The sequence below is a fragment of the Humulus lupulus genome, chromosome 2 (genome assembly GCF_963169125.1).
Source record: "Humulus lupulus chromosome 2, drHumLupu1.1, whole genome shotgun sequence".
Taxonomy (NCBI): domain Eukaryota; kingdom Viridiplantae; phylum Streptophyta; class Magnoliopsida; order Rosales; family Cannabaceae; genus Humulus; species Humulus lupulus.
In genome coordinates, this window is record NC_084794.1 from 246,480,340 (window position 1) to 246,500,490 (window position 20,151).

Sequence of the window (20,151 nt, forward strand, 5' to 3'; positions counted from 1 at the left end):
GGGACAGATGACCCACTCACCGAAGGAGGAGAAAGCGCAGGAACACCAGGAAAATGGCCCCCCGACGAACCAGGATTGATGGGAGCATGAGGAAAAGTATAATATTCCTTAGAAAAGGGCACGACGAAGCACCCCGGTATGGCCTGCGGATCGCGGGAGTGAGAGGCCATGTCATGGTCCATAGGGACCAAAGGAGGGAACCCCCTGGGAGACGAAGATGACCGGTGTGGACGTCTGGGCTCTGGGGAAACATCCTCAGGCACCTACTCCACGTCTCCCTCGTCAGAGTGATGCTCAACTAAAGGCTCCTTCTTCCTTCGCTTGGAAATGTGCCACAATGCGTCTGGATCCGAAACCGCGGATAGGTTATGGCGGTTCAGGTTTGCCACGGTGAAGAGGCGGGTGGCCATTTTCTTGGTGGGGTCGGCATTGATGAAGTTGTCCACTGGTGCTGCCTTCGACTCAAGAACGTCAAGGTTACCAAAATCCTCTGCACAATCAACACAATTACAAATATAAGCATAAGTTCCAAAATAACCAATTCAAAGTAAAAGGAAGACAAGCTTGAAGTACTTACTTGAGGATAAGCAAAAGCGTTCACGTACGAAAAAGGGACCTTTTATGAAGAAAAAGTCCTGCTTCCAGGACCTCGGGTTTGATACAGAGCCCTCTATGAGGGAAACCTGGGAATTGGCCTTTTGCAAGAAATAAAAGCCTTTGGATTGGGTTGGCATGAGGTTATACATAAAATGCACCTCTCGAGCTATAGGAGCATGTTGGTTGTGCTCAGTAAATGCCATGTATAGGCAGCTTAAGGTCAGCCAGCTGTTAGGCGCCAGCTGGAGCGGAGCAAGGTCGAAGTGGTTAAGCATCATGGTGAAAAATGGGTGTAAAGGAATGGTCCCACCTGCTTTCAAGATATGCTCGCTCACGGCAACGCACCCCTAGGGGGGATTATCGGCCCGACAGTTATTGGAAGGATACAACTTGTATTCCTTGCCAATACGATACTTAACGGATAGCTCCAACAGCTGATTCTTCGACACATTGGACACAATAGAGGATGCCAATAGAGGACCAGAATCTTGCCCCTTGGAAGCCACTGTTGGGGTTTTATGCCCTAATTAAAACCCAAATTCTTTGTAATCTCATTTTATTATCAATAAAAGAATAGAAATCATTTTTTGACTTGGTCAATCACTTTGCTCACATGTTTTATTTTCATGATTATTTTTTTAATATAAACTTCGATTATCCTGAGCATATAGCTACTCTTATTTATAATGACATAATCAGAGTGGAATATAAATATGATTATATGTTCAAAATAAGTTAGTCCTAAGAATAGTCAGTGCACAAGATTTACACTGACTTGCCAATCTACGATATGATCTACTTACACATTACATTGTTATGTTCTTTCTAGAACATTAGCCAAGTAGATAAGATCAGATGTATTTGTTACATCGGACATGATCGATATTGACAGTTGATAAGATAAGTAAACATACCGTTATTATATATCCTAGTCATATCATATAGTTGACCATAGGTCAATTCAATCTCAATTCTGAGTGGTTAGTATTCTATCTGATTGTATTATTTGAGTTCTTTGACTTGTTCGTTACCAGCTTATCCTACGGACTAGCCCATACTTACATCTTGGGAACTCAGTAGTATAATTGAGTGGGAGTGTTAATCATAGATATGAACATCTATAGCTTCTGATGAAGAAGTGAAACGATGGTTTTCTTTTAGTTTGGTTCAAGGTGTTAAATTATAGAGATCTCATTTCAGTAATTAAATTAGTTTACTGAAATATCATTTACAAGGAACTAAGTGTTTTAAGGATAAAATACAATGAGGGGTAAAACAGTATTTTAGTCCTATCTCATTGTAGACCATCTATAGAAGATTAAGTGACAATTATGGTTGTAATAATGGATAATTAATAGCATATCTATATTTGTTATAGAGCGTTCTATGAATTCAAGAGTGCAATTCCGAGTCTATAGTGGAGTCACGAGGAATTAATAAGTTAGTAAATTTATTTGTTAGAGTTATGATAACTTATTGGAGTTTGATTTCATAGGCCCATGGTCCCCATTGCACCTTGGATAAAATAATCTAGATAGTCTCAATGAATTGATTTAATTATCAATTAGGATTATCAAAGTTGACCACGTTAATTTTGGATAGTTTCGCAGAGATATGTATTTTTTAGAAGAAAAGAGAAATTATAGCAGATTTATTAATTAAGATAAATTTGTATCTAAATTAATAAATAAGTTTAAATCAAGGTTAAAATTATAAATAATTAATTTGATAAAGGATTTAAATAATTATTTAATTAATTAAATCAATAGAAAATAATGCAGGCCTTGATTTTAAGTCCAATGAGCTTATAATCAAATGGAAAATTTCATGGGCCTAAAGCCCATAATAATTTCGACATAGGACTTCAAATTGGATATTATTTTATTGATTTTTTAATTAAATTAAATGACCTAATTGAGTCTATAAAAGGAGTGCTTGGAGAGAAGTCAAGATAGACGACAGATACGTTTAATCACTGGTTTTTTGATAGTTTTAGATTCTCTCTAAACATAAGTCATTTTCTAAACCTCTTTGTTATTTTCTCTTCTTCTCTCTGTATCTATCTCATGTGTTGAGAATTGCTCACTCTAGTCTAGGTGATTCTAAGGATACTTTGGAAGGCTGTGAAGAAATTAGAAGAATGGTTCAGTTTCTTGATAATACTCTGCGACAGAAATGATACAAGAGTTAGAGAAACTAAAGGAATGACTCTTTCATTCCGCTGCGTATACTGTAAGTATTCTTATATTTGTTTCTCTTTGAATTCAATTTTAGAATTATGTTCTAGGTTTTCTCATATTAATTTGTTTAATATTAGATCTACATGAAAATAAATAAAGATCATGTATCAGTTTTCCTAACAACGGGCCTCAGAGCCTTTGGTATTCTTTATTTTCATGCATGAACATGTTAAAAATTGGATTATTTGATGTGTTTGAATAATTGGATGGTTTCATGTTATTATGAAGAATATTGATTTTATGTGATTATTAGTAATTTTTAGGTTATTTTTTAGTGTTTTATATGCTTTATTTTATGTAAAAATGTTAAAAATTAATTAGAAAATTGTTTTGGTTTGAAAAATTGCTCAAAATTTTTTTTGGAAATTTTTTAGCCTGACAGCCCATGCGCAGCCGCGCGCCCAACCCAATTAATTTTTTTTTTTTTTATGAAAATTAAAGAAAAAAAAATTTGTGGAAATAAATTATTTATAATAAAAAACAAAAAATATCAAAAAATTTTTTGCATTTAAAATTGTTTTTTAAAGTAAGATATTTTTGTTAGTTGAGATTTAAATAATTAGATATTTTCTACAAAGATTCAAATTCAAATTTAAAAATAGACTAACAACTTAATTTTAAATCTTTTAATATATTAAAATATTAGAATTAAGATATCAGATATTTAAGATATTTTCTTTTAAATTGTTGATATTTTTATTAAATCTTTATTTGAACATATAAATATTTATTTATTCTATAGTTTTTAATATTTAAATTATTTGAATTTTGAAATTTGTTAGTTAGATATTTTCATGGATATTTGAATTTGTTTAGCCGTTTTAAGATATTTTAGGGTTGTTATAACTATTTATATATATATTTTTTAAATGGTTAAAATATTAGCAAATAATTGTAACAACACAAGATATTTTTTTTGAAAAACAGTTTAGATATTGATTTTAAAATTTAAAATTAGTTAAATTTTGAAAAATATTAATTTTTTCAGCCAATTAATAAAATATTTTTTTTATAAATGAGATTTAAATTAACTTTGGTTAATTGTTGATAAATCCTATTTAAATTAAATTAATATATTTTTTTTCAAATTAACCTAAACCAAGTTGATTGTTGATAAATGAAATTTAAATTAACTATTGTTAATTGTTGATAAATTTAATTTAAATTGACTTATTTTTTGTAAAAATTTAATTAATTTGATTTTTTTGATAAATTCTAGATAATTAGTTGTGGTATTTTTGCAAATGAAATAAATTATGGTATTTTTGCATAAATTCATAGAATTGCTCATATAGTAACATGATTAGGCCCATCTAATTATAACATGTCTGTTTGCACTATATATGGTATTTTTGCAATTGGGCTTAGATGCATATAGTGGCCCATATGTTTGTTAGATATATGGATTTTGCCAAATAAAATATTCATAAAATGATAGGTTTGATTTGGGCCCATTAGAAAATGTAAAGTTTAAATTCCTCTCTTGTGGGTGATTCCACTTGTGAATACCCATTTGCTTTGCAAGACTATAGTAGGCCTAATCAATTAATAGCAATTAATAAAACGAATGTTTAAATTCCTGTCTTTTAGACCTTGTATGGAAGATAGATGACCTTTGTAGTGGGAACGACATACTGGACCCAGCCCTCCTCCATACAAGCCCAATTGTTAAGGCCCATTTACCTGAGTTGGACTTAATTGTATAGGTTCATTATATTAGTTAAAACTAAATATTTATTAGCAACAAATTAATTTTAAATGAATTGAATTTGTTTCAATGTGACACTTTAGAATTAATAGGAAATTATAGGACTTTGGTTTTAAAAATTTAATCTATTTAATTTTTTTTTGGAAAACCATAGTCATTAATTTTCTAAAAATAAATAATAAAATACTATTTTTAATTTAATAATGAGCTTATTTTAAGAATTTTATTCGATCTCCACCGTTGGTTTAACATAGTCAATAGCTTAGTAGGGCCTCAAGGCGCTTTGATTCGTCCCCCTACGGAAGGTGTTCATTAGTTATTTTGACAATGTTAGATCTTGAAAGATAGATAATTATAGGTCAAATTCTACTAGACTCACCCCTATGGTGACTACTAGGACTAAATCTATGATTATCGAAATCGTGGGTCTAGCTTATAAATTAAGAGATTTTGTTTTCTTATTTTGATCGAATAGTAGGTTGTTAATAGTGGTGTCCATTGTTAAATGAGTTTACAACTCTATTTAACTAGTGGTATTTTTGACTCTCGTCAACCGGGACAAGGATATCATAGATTAGTTAAAAACATAAAGAAATATAGATATGATTGTTTTTGGTATTTTTTTCTCATATCTTACATATTTTGGTATATGTTGTGCTATTTCTTGAAATTTGTGTGAATAGAAGTTTTATTGAGCAAATGTGATTGATTTCTATTTTATTGGTAATTTGTAGTTTTAAGATAAGCAGTGTCTGTGTCTACTCCCATCTTTTCTCAACTTTCGATGGAGAAACTCACAGGAGAAAACTTCCTTAATTGGAAGCAAAATATCAACATAGAGTTAATTGGTGACAACTCTGAATTCGTCATGATTGAGGAATCCCCATAACAAGCACTGTGTCCGCACGTTTGCGATGGCACTGCCAATGCTCGGATGACACCTTCTCAACATGTTCATGATCACTTGATCAAGATGACAAACTAATTTCAGGAAGCTAAACTGCATGGAGCCATAATAGATGAGGAAACTCAAGCTGGCTTAATCCTCAACAACCTCTCTCCAGCTTTCCTACCATTCACCACCAACTATGTGTTGAATAAACTCAACTATGGTCTGACGCAACTCATGAACGAGCTTTAGACTTTTGAGTCTATCATGGGTGGACCAAGTAAGGGAGGAGAAAAGAAGACAACTACTACTACTACTGCTGATCCAGCTAAGGCTGAAGCTAACCAAGCTTCGTCTTCGAAAGCTGGAAACAAGAGGAAAGGTGGACAAAACAATAACCCCAAGCCTGCAAAGGCTGCAAAGACGAGTGCACAACCAAGTGCACAGACACCTAAGGGGAAGAACAAGAAAAACAAGAAAGGTAAAGGTAAGTGTTTTCACTACAAAGAGAAGGGGCATTGGAAACAGGATTTCCCCAAGTTTCTATTAGCTAAAAACAAAGTTAATGATTATAGTTAATTTATCTTGGAAGCATGTTTTATAGAGAATGATAACTCTGTTTGGATTATTGATTCTGGATCTACTAACCATATTTGTAACTCTTTACAACTTCTTGAATCATGGGAGGAAGTGAACGAAGGCGGCTTACAACTTAGAGTTGGGAATAGAGCGTTCGTTGCGGTCCAAGCTAGAGGAAGAGCTCATCTGAAGTTCGGAAATAAATTTTTAATTTTAAAAGATGTCTTTTTCATTCTGAATTTTAGTAGAAATTTAATTCCAGTTTCCATGTTGCAATTAGAACAATTTGTTATGACTTTCACAACTTCTAATATATCTATTTCCTTCAATGGATCACAATTGTGTATTGCATGTTTGGAAAACGGGCTTTATATTCTGCGACCTAATGAACCCCTCGCTCTTATCAATGATTTATTGAAAATAGCTAAACCTAGGACCAATAAACGTCAAAAGACCGATAACGATAATATGACGTATTTATGGCACTTGAGACTAGGTCACATTGCCACTTCTAGTCGTGATGGAATTTACTTCCTTAACATTTTGATAATTGGAATTTGAAGATTGGGCCATATGTTGACCTTGCACATTGAATTTCGGTTGGGAAGGAAGTTTGCCTTTTTTCGGAATGGCCAAGGATTCAGTCAATTTTGAGAATTGACATTTCATTTCCTTGATTTCTTCCATCATTTGGCATTTTAGTTTGGATTGTTCCTCTATGAATGCATAAGGGCATTCTCGAGAGAATTTCATTGTGGATGAGCATTGTATTGAGGTGCAGAATACGCCTTTGATGGTTGAACTTGCTGCTCATTTCTCCATTGGCCTCCAGACGATTGAGCTTGGTTGGAATCTCTCCAACTGAAATTTGGGTGGTTTCTCCAACTAGGGTTGTGCGTATGGGAGAATGGCTTGTTATATGCCCCTAAGGCATTGCATTGCTCCTCATAAACCCCCCTCATTTCATTAAAAGCTAAGCAGTCCTTAGCTAAATGCTCCGTCCCTCCACAAACAAAGCAAGGTTCTTGCGGTTTTGCTTGAGCAATCATGTGCAAAGGCTATTTTTCATCATTAAGACGTCAAACTGCTTTTTCAAAGCTTCGAGTTGGGCCTTAACACTATCCTCTTCTTGAAGTTGATAGATCCCAAATGGTTTGTGTCGTTTGGTGCTATCAGTAGCACTTGGACTAGTCCATGTGTGAGATTTTTTTTGCGATTTCTTCGAAATATTCAAGAGCATCGTCTGGCTCTTTTTTGAGGAATTCCCCATTGCATAGCATTTCTACAAACTGGCGCTCACGACTCGTGAGGCCTTCATAGAAGTAACTGAATAAATGCTAGTTCTCATAGCCATGGTGCGGGCATTGATTCAACAGATCCTTGAATCTTTCCCAAACTTGATAGAACGCTTCATTGTCCTTTTGGGAAAATGTGGAAATTAGTCATTTTAGACTATTGATATTATGGCTGGGGAAGTGTTTCAGAAAGAAATATTAGGTCATTTCCTCCTATGTTTCAATAGACCTAGGCCTCAAAGAGTATAACCAGCTTTTGACATTGTCCTTCAAGGAGAAAGGGAAGAGTTTTAGTCGCACAAAATCAACATTTTCGACTTGGTTATAGAACGTGGCTACTACTTCTTCAAATTCTCTAATATGCACGTATGGGCTCTCGTTTTCCATTCCATGAAATGTTGGCAAGAGTTGAATCATGTCAGGTTTAAAGTCTAATGCAGGCATATTAGGAGGGAAGATAATGCATGAAGGCATGGAAGTGTGAGTAGGATGGAGGTTGTTACACCCAGATTTCGAGCCATGAGAATTGTGACCTCGAAAGCTGGATTCGTAATGAATGGAATCGTAATATCTGGAACACGTCCGAAGCATAGGCATCGAGCCTGCGAAGCAGAGACAATTTCGAAGATGGTAACCTCGAGATCTTCACAAGCTCGAAAGGTTGACCTCGAAGTACGTCTATTCTCGGGATAGCCTCGGATTAGGGTTCCGAGCTTGACACACGTATGAGCTCGAAGTCATGTAGTCTCGGGAAGATGCTATAGCTCGAAATCCAACAAGAGACCTGGGTAAATAGGGCCTTGGCGATATAAGATAATAATTTTGAATATCTTTATGAATCATCAATGAGAGACGCGGTCTACATTGATTGCTATAAATCCCCTATAATCAAGGGATATTATTTGTTCAGTTATACGCCCCCTGATCTTCAGGGGACGTTTCCTTGTATATAGGATTGCAAGCTTTTAATGCCATTTAATTTATTTGCATATACAGAATAACTTCCCGAAATATGTGGGATAGTATTATGAAATCTTCTCTATAAATAGAGAGGTCATGCACCATTGTAAATGACATAATTTTTGTGATCTTGAGAGAAAACTCTGGAGAATTCATCCTTGAAGAATTTTTAGAGATCATCTTAAGTTTAATAACAAAGACTCGTGGAGTAGGCAGATTTAACTGCTGAACCACGTAAAAAATCTCGTTTGTGTTATCATATTTTTATTGACCATAACTGATTATTGTTTTCGTGCTCATTTTTCACTGTTGACGAAAAGCGGCGTCAACAGAGGTAGTCATTGAGATTTCTTGGTTGGATTTCATCATTGCGAATGAATTATTATCAGCTAAAGTTTGTGGAGAAGCAGTATTGATGGAAGAAGTTCCGAAAGGAGTGGCAGATGAATTGGAAGAAGTGTCACTGGAAGTTTCATGATGATTCATCCACTCTCGGAAATCAGAATTATATTTTATTTTATGTTTTTATTTTTATTTTTTTGATTTGATTTTTTTGTTAAACTTGTTCCTAGGTAGATTCTGAGGTTTTGGGGTGATCTCCAACGCCTTACTAGAACTCCCCAAGGTTAATGAGTAAGTATGGTGGATCACAAGTTAACCTTTTCGACCAAAAAACCTTTAAGCAGAGTGAAATTGCTTATTTTGACAGAACAAGCTTGGTTTTCTTATAGTAATAAGTTCACCAATGTAATAGTGCAAAGTTATATGCTCGAAATGTTCCCAGGCCGATTAGGAAGGTTGCCAAGGTACCGCTTTGGACCCACACTTGCCTAGGCAGAACTCTTCGGGGCTCCCAGGTAAGTGTGGGGGGTAATGCTATCACAAACCTTATTTAACAACCAATCTTTCTAGATAGAACAATATCAGTTTCTACCATTTGTAATATTACACAATTGTTCCCAATACTAAGTGTTTTATGATCGAAATTTTATGAACAATTCTATGCAATTTTAGGTTGCTTTTTTTTTTTTTTTGGAAAGCCTAAATTATAAGGAAAACTAAGGCAAAGAAAAAGAAAAGTCTAAACTAAGGAACCAAAAGCAACAAAATAATCAAGACAAAAATAAAATAAAGAAAAAAATTGAAGTGAAGATAAAATAGCAAGCTTGATCCTCTTTTTTTTTTTCAAATATTTATTAAACTAAAAAAAATTGAAAATAAATTAAGAAAGAGAAACGAAATAGGAATTAACTAATAAAAATTATATATAAATTTATATGATTTTTTAGAAAGGAAAAGAAAAAATATATATTTTTTTACGTTTTTTTTATTTCTCTACTTTTTGTTTTTTTTATATAGATATATATATATATATGAATATTTATATATATGATTTTTTTTGTTTTACCAAAAAAAAGGAAGAAAGAAAAAAAAAATACAAATAACTATTTTTTTATGATTTTTAGTTTTTTTATAATAATAATTATATTAACTAAAAATTTGTAAATAAAAAAAAACTATATTAACACAATATCCATACCAACAAAAATACAAATAAAGTTACTAACATTTTGGTAAAAATTTCACTAAACCTTTGAAAACTACCTCCTTGGCAACGGTGCCAAAATTTGTTTAACGCCCAAAATGTGTCTACCACTAAGCGGTAGTTGTAGTAAAATCGGGCGATCGATCCACAAGGAGGTAACCTAAAACCAAAAAGATTAGTAGAAAATAACACAAAAAGTTAGTAACATGAAATAAATAAAAATGGAAATGAAAAGAGATTTGAGATTTTGGTGTTGTCTTTTTTATGAAATGATAAAATGAGAAATAGAAAGGTTTCAAGAATCATCCATATGCTTATTTAGTTACTTGGTTACTTGACTTACAAAAATACACAAGTAAATAGTTCACATCCCAACATTTACTTGGAAAATCTAACATTAAAGTCCATATTCTTTTCTAACAAAAGTCCATTTGAGTTATAAAGTTCTTTACTTTAGGAGCACAATGTTAATCTTATGAAAAATCTAAAAATGACAAAATATCCAAGGGCAATAATGCAATAGAAGATTAGACATAAAATTATGTATCAATATTACTTTTACTAATTAGAAGCACATAGAAAGAGCATGACTAATCCTATATACTATTAGTGCAAGTAAATAAAGATAACAAAATAGAGATGAGGATGAAAGAACATAAATAACTCAAATACATTATATTAAGAACATAGTAAATCAAAGTATCAAAATAACATCACTAGCATATGGAATAATCCCTAACCTTCCTAGGAAGATTAGGCCATTATGCTCATGATTCTCACAAAATTCTAAGAAGAAAATATGAGAAGAAAGTGAGTATAAATTTTGCTATAGTTTCTGTACTCTAAAAATTACATACCAAATGTGAAAGAAGAATCCCTATTTATAGAAAGGGAAAATGACTAAAAAGAAATTAAATTACAAATGGGGTCTACAAAATAAATTTGAAATCTTAATAATAAAATATGATTTTGAAAAATCAAATCTTATTACTAATATTAACCTAGCTATTTTAGTGAATGGTCATTTTGCTCTTTTTCTAAAACACCACAAAATATGAGCTTAAGAGCTCAAAATGGAAAGGTGCAAGACCCAAAACCCACAAAAATTGGGTTGAAAGGTGGTTGAAAGTGTTGACCAAGTGCAGCCAATAGAGGCGCGCCACGTGTCCAGGTGGTGGCAAGCTTGGGCTTGTTTGGGCTCATTTTTAGCCTAATTCCCTTAAATAATGTCACTTTTTCAAAAAAAAAAAAAATTCACTTTTGATTCTTTCTTTTTCTTTATGCCAAAATGCAACTTTAATTCCTACAAAATAACAATAAATTAAATCATAATCAAATATTTTCATTTATAAAATAAATTATATTAATTCCATGGAAATATTAATTAAACTTAATTTTTTTGACCATTAAAATCAATAAATATGCATTTTTCACTACTAATCAGCAATATAAATGGCAAGTGAAATGATTGTTCTATCTTTCCTTTTCCAAATTTTCAATATTTTAAAAAATATAAATAAAAGATTAAAGTAGAGACATTTTTACAATACATTATGTATTCCATTCCATTCCTACATCAAATCAAACAAAAGAATTATGAGTCTAATGTTCATTCTAGAAATAAACCAAACATCATAATCAATTATCATTACTATTCTTATTCCATTCCATTACCATTCCCATTGCTATTCTGATTCCATTCCACTGAATCAAACACCACCTTATATATCCTGGTAATTGCACTGTAATATTCGTACTTCCATTGATTGGTCGATTCTTGTACCTAAGACTGTCCTCTTTTTATATATGGATTTTTAAAAGCATCAATAGAAATAAATAAATATATAAAGTCAATATTAGAAAAAAATAATGCTGATAAACTTAAAATGGTTATTTGCGGCGAAAATAATTAAGTTTTTCATATTGTGACACTTAAATATCTAATTTTATTTTGGCAGCTAAAATACATTCCGTTACACTTTCTTTGTAGTCATAGGTACATCATTGTTAATTACCAAGTAAGCGTATACATGACAGCCTCTGATTAATCCAAGTTATTTATTTTTATAAAAAGTATTTAAATATTTAAAGATATATTAAAAGTTCAATTTTAAATAATTAAAATTTTGAAAAATTAATTTAAAAATTAAATAAAAATATTAATATTAAACTTAAACTAAATAAAAATATAAAACATAAAAAAAATTAACCTCATCATCTCTCTTTTGATTCTTCATTGATAAAGGCATTTTGGACTATATATTTTTTGTTCTTTCTCACTTAGATAATGTTAATTCTTAGTGTCTTATGTGTTTTTAACTTTATTTGATGAGTCTTTGATTTTTAGGCCACAATACATTCTATGAGAGTTAATTTACAAATTTTGTGCAATTTGTGGCTAGATATTGATGGGAGACAATAAGACTCAAGAAAATGAAGTTTAGAAGAAGTTTGAAGTGTTTTGGAAGTCCCTAAACCCAAGACTCGAGGCTGGAGTGGAAGAAAATTAGGCAGCAACCTAGGAATTGAAGAAAAATAAAAAGATGTGTGAGGTCGCGGTAGACACATTCTAGGCCGTGACCTAGGAGGATTCCAGGCTCTATGGTCGCGACAATGGATATAGCAGGCCGCGACCTAAGCCTGTGATTATGCCATTCGAAAGCTGAGGTCGCGGCAGTGAACATTCGAGGCTATGGCCTGTGATTCTTTTTTTCAGCTTTTAATTTTAAATTTTAAATGTAATTAAAGGGGATATAAAAGGGGTTTTGAAGGGAATTTCTAAAACAACTTTTAATTGCGTTCTTGAGAGAAAAACTCAGAGAGAAGGAGAAGTGATCAACATCTACATCAACATTGTAATGCCCTGGATAGCCAAGACCGTTACACTGTGTGTATATAAAAGTGCTAGACTTGCTAACCAAGTCAATCAATTAAAAACGTGTTACTGAAACTATAATGGAACTAGGGTTAAAAGATTTTGGTCTTAAAAGTCACATTTCCTTTAAATATCATTTCCTGTTTACACGGGATCCCAAAAATGATCAGATTAAAATCACTTACAAAAGATTCACGATTTAAATAAAATATTAGCCATACTAAGGCAAAATAGACAGTTCAGCGATCCCTGTCCTGGTCCACTCCTCGGCCAAAGCGACCGAACAACTGACTATGTACATTCAGCCCCGCAGCTCTCCATCTCAGGACTGGTCTAACTTGCCTTTGCCTTCACCTGCACCACGTAGCACCCGTGAGCCAAGGCCCAGCAAGAAAACACAATAACAGAGAATAAGCAATAAACAGACAATCAAATATTTCATATTGCATAAACAAGTTCTAAACCATATAAACATTCAGAATAACCAAGTATTCAGCATACCAAACATATCAACTCATATCATATATAAATTACAATGATAACTAGGGTTAGCGCTCTCAGGCCGCACCCTCCTTTATCCCATTGACTCCGACCCGCTTAAACCGAGCTCAATGAATATTAAGCTGTCCTCGGATACTAGTGGCCAAGCCGCGCCCTGTGCGCAAATATTGTGTACAGCACCCTTAGGCTGCTATCACATGTCCCATGGCGTAATACCATCATTGACATTATAAAGATATCGGGAGCTATTAGTCCCATCACAAACATATAACCGGGTGCAGTTTTCTTACCTTTGGATTTGCTAGCTTTGTTCGCTGTGATCCTTGAGCACGATCCCCCTTTGAGCCCTAGCGCTCACCTAATCACAACCATAGATCAAAATCATCACCAAACCTCAAGTCCGAACCCTAGCCTCGGGACCAATCCCGAGCCCTCGGGAAGCTCCAATTCCACCAAACGGGGTGGTGGAATCGAACCCCGAACCCTCGGGCAAAATCCCTTGAAAATAACTCAAAAACCCCTTCTGGAAACAGGGTAGTGCTACAACGCTCTAAGGAGGACGCTACAACCAGAACCTAAACACCCTCAGAATGCTTGGCCTAGTGCTGCAGCGCCCAAAGGCTAGTGCTGTAGCGCTAGTCATAAACAGCCACTACTGCATTTTCTCTTCCTGCGATTTCCCCGAGCCAACCTTTACCAAAACTCTTCCAATCCTCAACCAAACTTAAAAACAAGCTTATTAACATGCTCCAATCATTCCAAGCATCACAATCATACAAAACCTAACCACATGCACCCCTAATCCCAAAATTCACCATAGTTGCTCTTAGACTTCAGAAACTCAGCAAAACAATCAAAACTTCAAAGTTTAAAGCTTAGAATTTTATACCTTTGATGGAAATTTGACTTTGAGTTAGCTTCTAGACCTCTTTAGCTTGGTCTTCCTCAATCCTTGGCTTGAATTCCCCTAAAGTTCCGATCAATTCATCTTAGACACCGTAGTGCAAACAATCCAAACCAAAAACTGAAAACTCAAAAGTCTTACCTTAAGTGATGGTGTGTTCTTGCTAAGCCTTTGCCAATCCTTCATGCCTAGCTCAGAATTCTTGTTGCTCAACCTAACCTAACTCCCCTCTGAGCTCTGCTCCAAGAAAACACAAGAAAATGATGAAGGAAAGCATAAACTGACCCTAGGAGAAATGCCCTGCTTTCTTCCCTTTCTTTTTCTTTCTTTTCTCTTCTTTTCTTAGACTTCTACCTTATTCTACAACTTCCACTAAGCATAAAGCCTCAGCAATACCTATCTCTTAAAAGCCAAATGACCATAATGCCCTCCCCTTTAATCCTAAGTCTTCTAATCCACTTAGGGGCATTTTGGTCATTTTACCCAATTCCCGCTAATTCCTCAAGTGTCTCTAATATTTTCTGCTTACTTCTCGATACCTTATTAATCACCAATTATATTCCTTGATGTCAAAATAGACCATAATATATTCACTAAATTCCCATTTATACCCCAAGGCTCGCCCCGAGCCGGGTATGAATCCCCTCCGTGACTTTTTCGCTAATCTGCTCACTAGGATTGTCTCGAATCATAGATCATAGATATATCCACATAATAATGTGGTCTAAAAAATTATCGCATATATATACAGTTATGCCCTCAATGGGCCAAAATTTTGATTATGCCCTTCTAACCTATTTAGGGCCTACATGCATACTAATACACATAGTCATGCATCTCAAATATTCAAATAGCCATATAACATGCCTTAAAACATTAAATCACATATATTCCAATTATGCCCTCCCGGCACACTAATCAAGGCCCTTAAGCCTCATTAGTAAATTTGGGTCGTTACAACTATCCCCTCCTAATGAGAATTTTGTCCTTGAAATTTACCTGAATAACTCGGGATATTGATCCCGCATCGCTGTCTCAAGCTCCCAGGTCGCCTCCTCGACCTTACTATTTCTCCACAACACTTTAACAAGAGGAATCGTCTTATTCCGCAATACTTTATCTTTCCGATCCAAGATCTGAACTGGTTGCTCTTCATAAGCCAAATCTGTCTGTAACTCCAAATCTTCATATCTCAACACATGAGTCACATCTGAGACGTACTTCCAGAGCATAGAAACATGGAATACGTCATGAACTCCAGACAACGATGGTGGAAAAGCTAATCTGTAAGCCACCTGACCAATCCTTTCCAGGATCTCAAAAGGTCCAATGAATCTAGGGCTTATCTTGCCCTTCTTTCCAAACCTCCTTACCCCTCGCAAAGGTGAAACTCAAAGGAACACGTGGTCCCCAACCTGGAACTCCACATTCCTACGCTTAGGGTCAGCGTAGCTTTTCTGTCTGCTTTGAGAGGTAAGCATTCTAGCCCGGATCTTCTCTATAGCTTCACTTGTCCTCTAAACCATATCTGGCCCCAAATATCTCCTCTCGCCCATCTCATCCCAATGAATGGGTGATTTACACTTCCTCCCGTATAACATCTCATAGGGAGCCACTCCAATCGTTGACTGATAACTATTGTTATATGAAAATTCAATCAATGGAAGATACTTACTCCATGAACCTTCAAAGTCAATCACACAGGCTCTAAGCATATCCTCCAAAACGTGAATTGTCCTCTCAGACTATCCGTCAGTCTGAGGATGAAAGGTTGTACTGAACTTCAACTGAGTCCCCAAAGACTTCTGCAGACCACCCCAAAACTTGGAAGTGAAGATAAGATCCCGGTCTGACACTATAGACTTAGGAACCCCATGGAGACGTACGATCTTCCTCACGTACAGTTCAGCATACTAGTCCACAGTATATGTTGATCTTACTGGAAGAAAATGGGCTGACTTGGTGTACCTATCTACTATCACCCACACCGAGTCATGAAGCCCCACTGTCCTGGGTAAACCTCCCACAAAATCCATAGTAATGTCCTCCCATTTCCACTCAGGAACACCCAAAGGCTGAAGCAACCCTGCTGGTCGCTGATGCTCAGCTTTCACCTGCTGACAGGTTAAGCATCTGGCAACGTACTCCACCATATCCTTCTTCATCCCGGGCCACCAATACAACGTTCGAAAATCTTGGTACATCTTCGTGGTACCTGGATGAAGCGAGTACGGCGTCGTATGAGACTCATCTAGTATCTCTCGTCTGATCCCTCATCAGCTGGAACACATATCCGTCCCTGATACCGAAGTAACCCAACCTCAGAAACAGAATAGTCCTTAGCTACTCCCACTAAGACATCCTCCCTAATCCTCTTTAATTGAGCATCTGCCAAATGTTCTTCTCTGATCCGCTCTAGCAGATTCGACTGCAGAGTAATATTGGCCAACCGGCCTACCACTAACTCTATCCCTGCTCTGACCATCTCATCAGCTAAATCTGTTGAGATCTGAATGGAACTATATAACTGACCTGGGCCTCTCTAGCTCAATACATCTGCCACCACATTGGCTTTCCCTAGATGGTAGAGAATATCACAATCATAGTCCTTTACCAACTCTAGCCAATGCCTTTCTCTCATGTTCAGTAATAAATACTTCAGACTCTTATGGTCAGTGTATACCTCACACTTCTCTCCATACAGATAATGTCGCCAAATCTTCAGTGCGAATACCACCACCGCTAACTCCAAGTCATGGGTAGGATACCGTTGCTCATACTCCTTTAGCTGTCGTGATGCATAAGCTACAACCTTCTCATTCTGCATCAACACACAGCCTAAGCCCAACCTCGATGCATTGCAGTAAACAAGAAACTTCCCTTCCCTCGAAGGAAGACTCAATACTGGTGCTGTAATAAGTCGTCGCTTTAGCTCTTGAAAACTGTCTTTGCACTTGTCTGACCAGAAAAACGTCAGATTCTTCCGTGTCAATTCTGTCATCGATGCTGCTATCTTCGAGAAGCCCTCTACAAACCGTCTGTAGTAACCTGCCAAACAAAGAAAACTCCACACTTCCGAGGCATTCCTTGGCCTCTGTCAATCCCTAACTGCCTCTACCTAAGATGGATCCACCTTAATCCCATCTGCACCCACGATATGTCCAAGGAATGTCACTTCTGGTAACCAAAATTCACATTTCATAAACTTGGCGTACAACTGATGCTCCCTCAACCTCTGAAGAACCTGTCGAAGATGTAGTTCGTGCTCTGTCTCTAAACTGGAGTACACTAAGATGTCATCAATGAAGACAATAACAAACTGATCCAAAAAGTCCTTGAACACCCTATTCATTAGATCCATAAAGGTTGCTGGGGCATTGGTCAAACCAAACGACATGACCAGAAACTCATAGTGTCCATTCCGCGTTCAGAAGGCCATCTTAGGTATGTCCTCATCCTTGATCCTCAGCTGGTGATAACTAGATCGAAGATCAATCTTTGAGAACACCGTCTTACCCTGCAGCTGATCGAACAAGTCGTCAATCCTTGGTACGGGATACTTGTTCTTAATAGTCAACTTGTTCAATTCCTGATAGTCTATACACATTCTTAAAGTCCCGTCCTTCTTCTTCACAAATAGAACTGGAGCACCCCCTGATGAGTAACTAGGCCTGATAAACCCCAAATCTAGAAGCTCCTGCAACTATATCTTCAATTCTTTCAGTTCCACCGGTGCCATCCAATATGGTGCCCTCGATACTGGCTTTGTCCCCGGTGCCAATTCAATAACAAACTGAATCTCTATACGCGGCGACAACCCAGGCAAATCCTCAAGAAATACATCTAGGAACTCGCAAACCAATTTGGTCTCCTCCGGTCCTACTGGTGAAACTCTGGTGGTATCCACCACACTAGCCAGAAAGCCTATACATCCACCCTGTAACAAGTCTTTGGCTCTCAACGCCGATATCCTGGGTACGCGGGGTCCATGCACCGCTCCCACAAAAAATAAAGGGATCCTCACCCTCTGGCTCAAAAGTCACAATCTTCTTCCTGCAGTCAATGGTAGCTCCATATCTAACCAACCAATCCATACCTAAAATCATATCAAAGTCCTCCATACTTAATTCAATCAAGTCTACCGATAACCCTACCATCAACTATCACTGGCAGTGCTCTAATTCACCTCCTAGATACTACCAGTTCCCTTGTAGGCAAAATAATCCCAAATCCTGAAACACAATACTCACTAGGTCTACACAGTCTATCAATCACCTTACTAGAAACAAATGAGTGTGTAGCACCAGAGTCAATCAAAACAGTAAAAGGAGTGCCAGCACTAGAAAGCTGACCTGTCACTACCGAGGGACTAGCCTCAGCCTCTGCCTGCGTCAGGGTGAACACTCGAGTTGGAGTCAAGCTGTCCACCATCCCTGCATCTCCCTTCTTCACTGTCGGGCAATCTTTCTTGAGGTGTCCCACCACCCCGCACACATAACAGGCCTTAGCCCGGCACTCGCCTAGATGGCGTCTTCTGCACCTTGTGCACTCCGGATAAGTCCTCCATGTATCACCGCCTCCCTGACGGCCACCCTGAGTACCCCGACCTCTCCTATCAGGACCAGGAGCGATCGAAGCCTCAGGGGTCTTCCTCTTCAAATCATTGGGGCCTCTACCCCTACCAGAACCAGAATATGGAGGCACCGCCTTGCGGCCCTCCCTCCTCGCTGCACTCTCTCTCCATATCTTATTCTCCGCTTCCTCAGCGGTAAGAGCCTTCTCTACAGCCTGGGCATAAGTTGTCCCTCCAGGAACTGTTGTAATTCTCACATCTCGGGCTATCATAGCATTAAGCCCTCTAATGAATCTGTCCTGCCTAGCTGCATCAGTAGGCACAAGATCTAGTGCAAATTTCGCAAGCCTGTTAAACTTTAGGGCATATTCTGTAACTGTCATGCTGCCCTGAACTAACCCCACAAACTCATTTATCTTCGCTGCCTTGATGGAAACATTATAATACTTCTGACTGAATAGATCCTTAAATCCTTCCCAAGTCAAAGCAATAACATCCCTGGTCTTTGATGCCACCTCCCACCAGATTCAGGCATCTTCTCTTAACATATATATGGCACAAGCAACTCTGTCATGTCCCTCTACCCTCATAAATTAAGAATGGTAGTAATCATGGTCATCCACTTCTCAGCCTTCAGTGGATCTGGTCCTCCCTCAAAGATCGGAGGCTGTTGCTTCCTGAACTGCTTATACAACGGTTCCCACTTGTTTCCAACCTCAACTGGCTGCACTACAGGTACCACTGCAGGTGGCACAATAAGGGCAACACTCCTAGACGGAGCCTGCTGCCGCAGAATTCGAATCTGTTCATCCTGGCTCTGAAGCCGAGCCTGCATATCTGCCATCAGTTGTTGCCAGTTCTCAGGGACTGGCAGACGGGTCTGGCCCTGATCATCATATCTAGCCCCAGACCTGCCGACTAGTCGCGTGGATTTTCTTGGACGCATAATTATCCAAGTCAATCTGCAATCAATGACTCGGCAATCAGACTATGATGACAGGGTAATAATCCTTTCATGATCCATCACTGGAACTCCAGTCACTCACAAGCAATCAATTTATAGCAATTTATCCAGATATTCACCCACATGCATAGCAGTGCTAATAAACACGCCTTAATAACACCATGCAATAGTCAAGGGTCAGGCCCTATCAGTATCTCATGCTCCCTATTAATCAAACAGATATCAACAGTCATATCTCATTCAAATCATTTAAGCACATAATCATGTGTACACAATTACCAAACCCTGAGTCGAGCTTGTCTCTCGCGACGAATGTACATGTCCAGCTAGTCTTCAGGAACCCATAAACCTAGGACACTTTGATACCAAGTTGTAACGCCCTGGATAGCCAAGACCGTTACACTGTGTGTATATAAAAGTGCTAGACTTGCTAACCAAGTCAATCAATTAAAAACGTGTTACTGAAACTATAATGGAACTAGGGTTAAAAGATTTTGGTCTTAAAAGTCACATTTCCTTT

The 20,151-nt window shown here is 36.8% G+C and overlaps 1 non-coding gene across 1 annotated transcript; it reads left to right on the top strand.

The window, feature by feature from the left end:
* The first annotated feature begins 7,360 nt into the window (after positions 1 to 7,360).
* On the top strand, positions 7,361 to 7,467 carry LOC133820066 (small nucleolar RNA R71). Its single transcript, XR_009886500.1, has one exon. It is a non-coding gene; the product is annotated as a small nucleolar RNA R71 (small nucleolar RNA).
* The last annotated feature ends 12,684 nt before the right edge of the window (positions 7,468 to 20,151 follow it).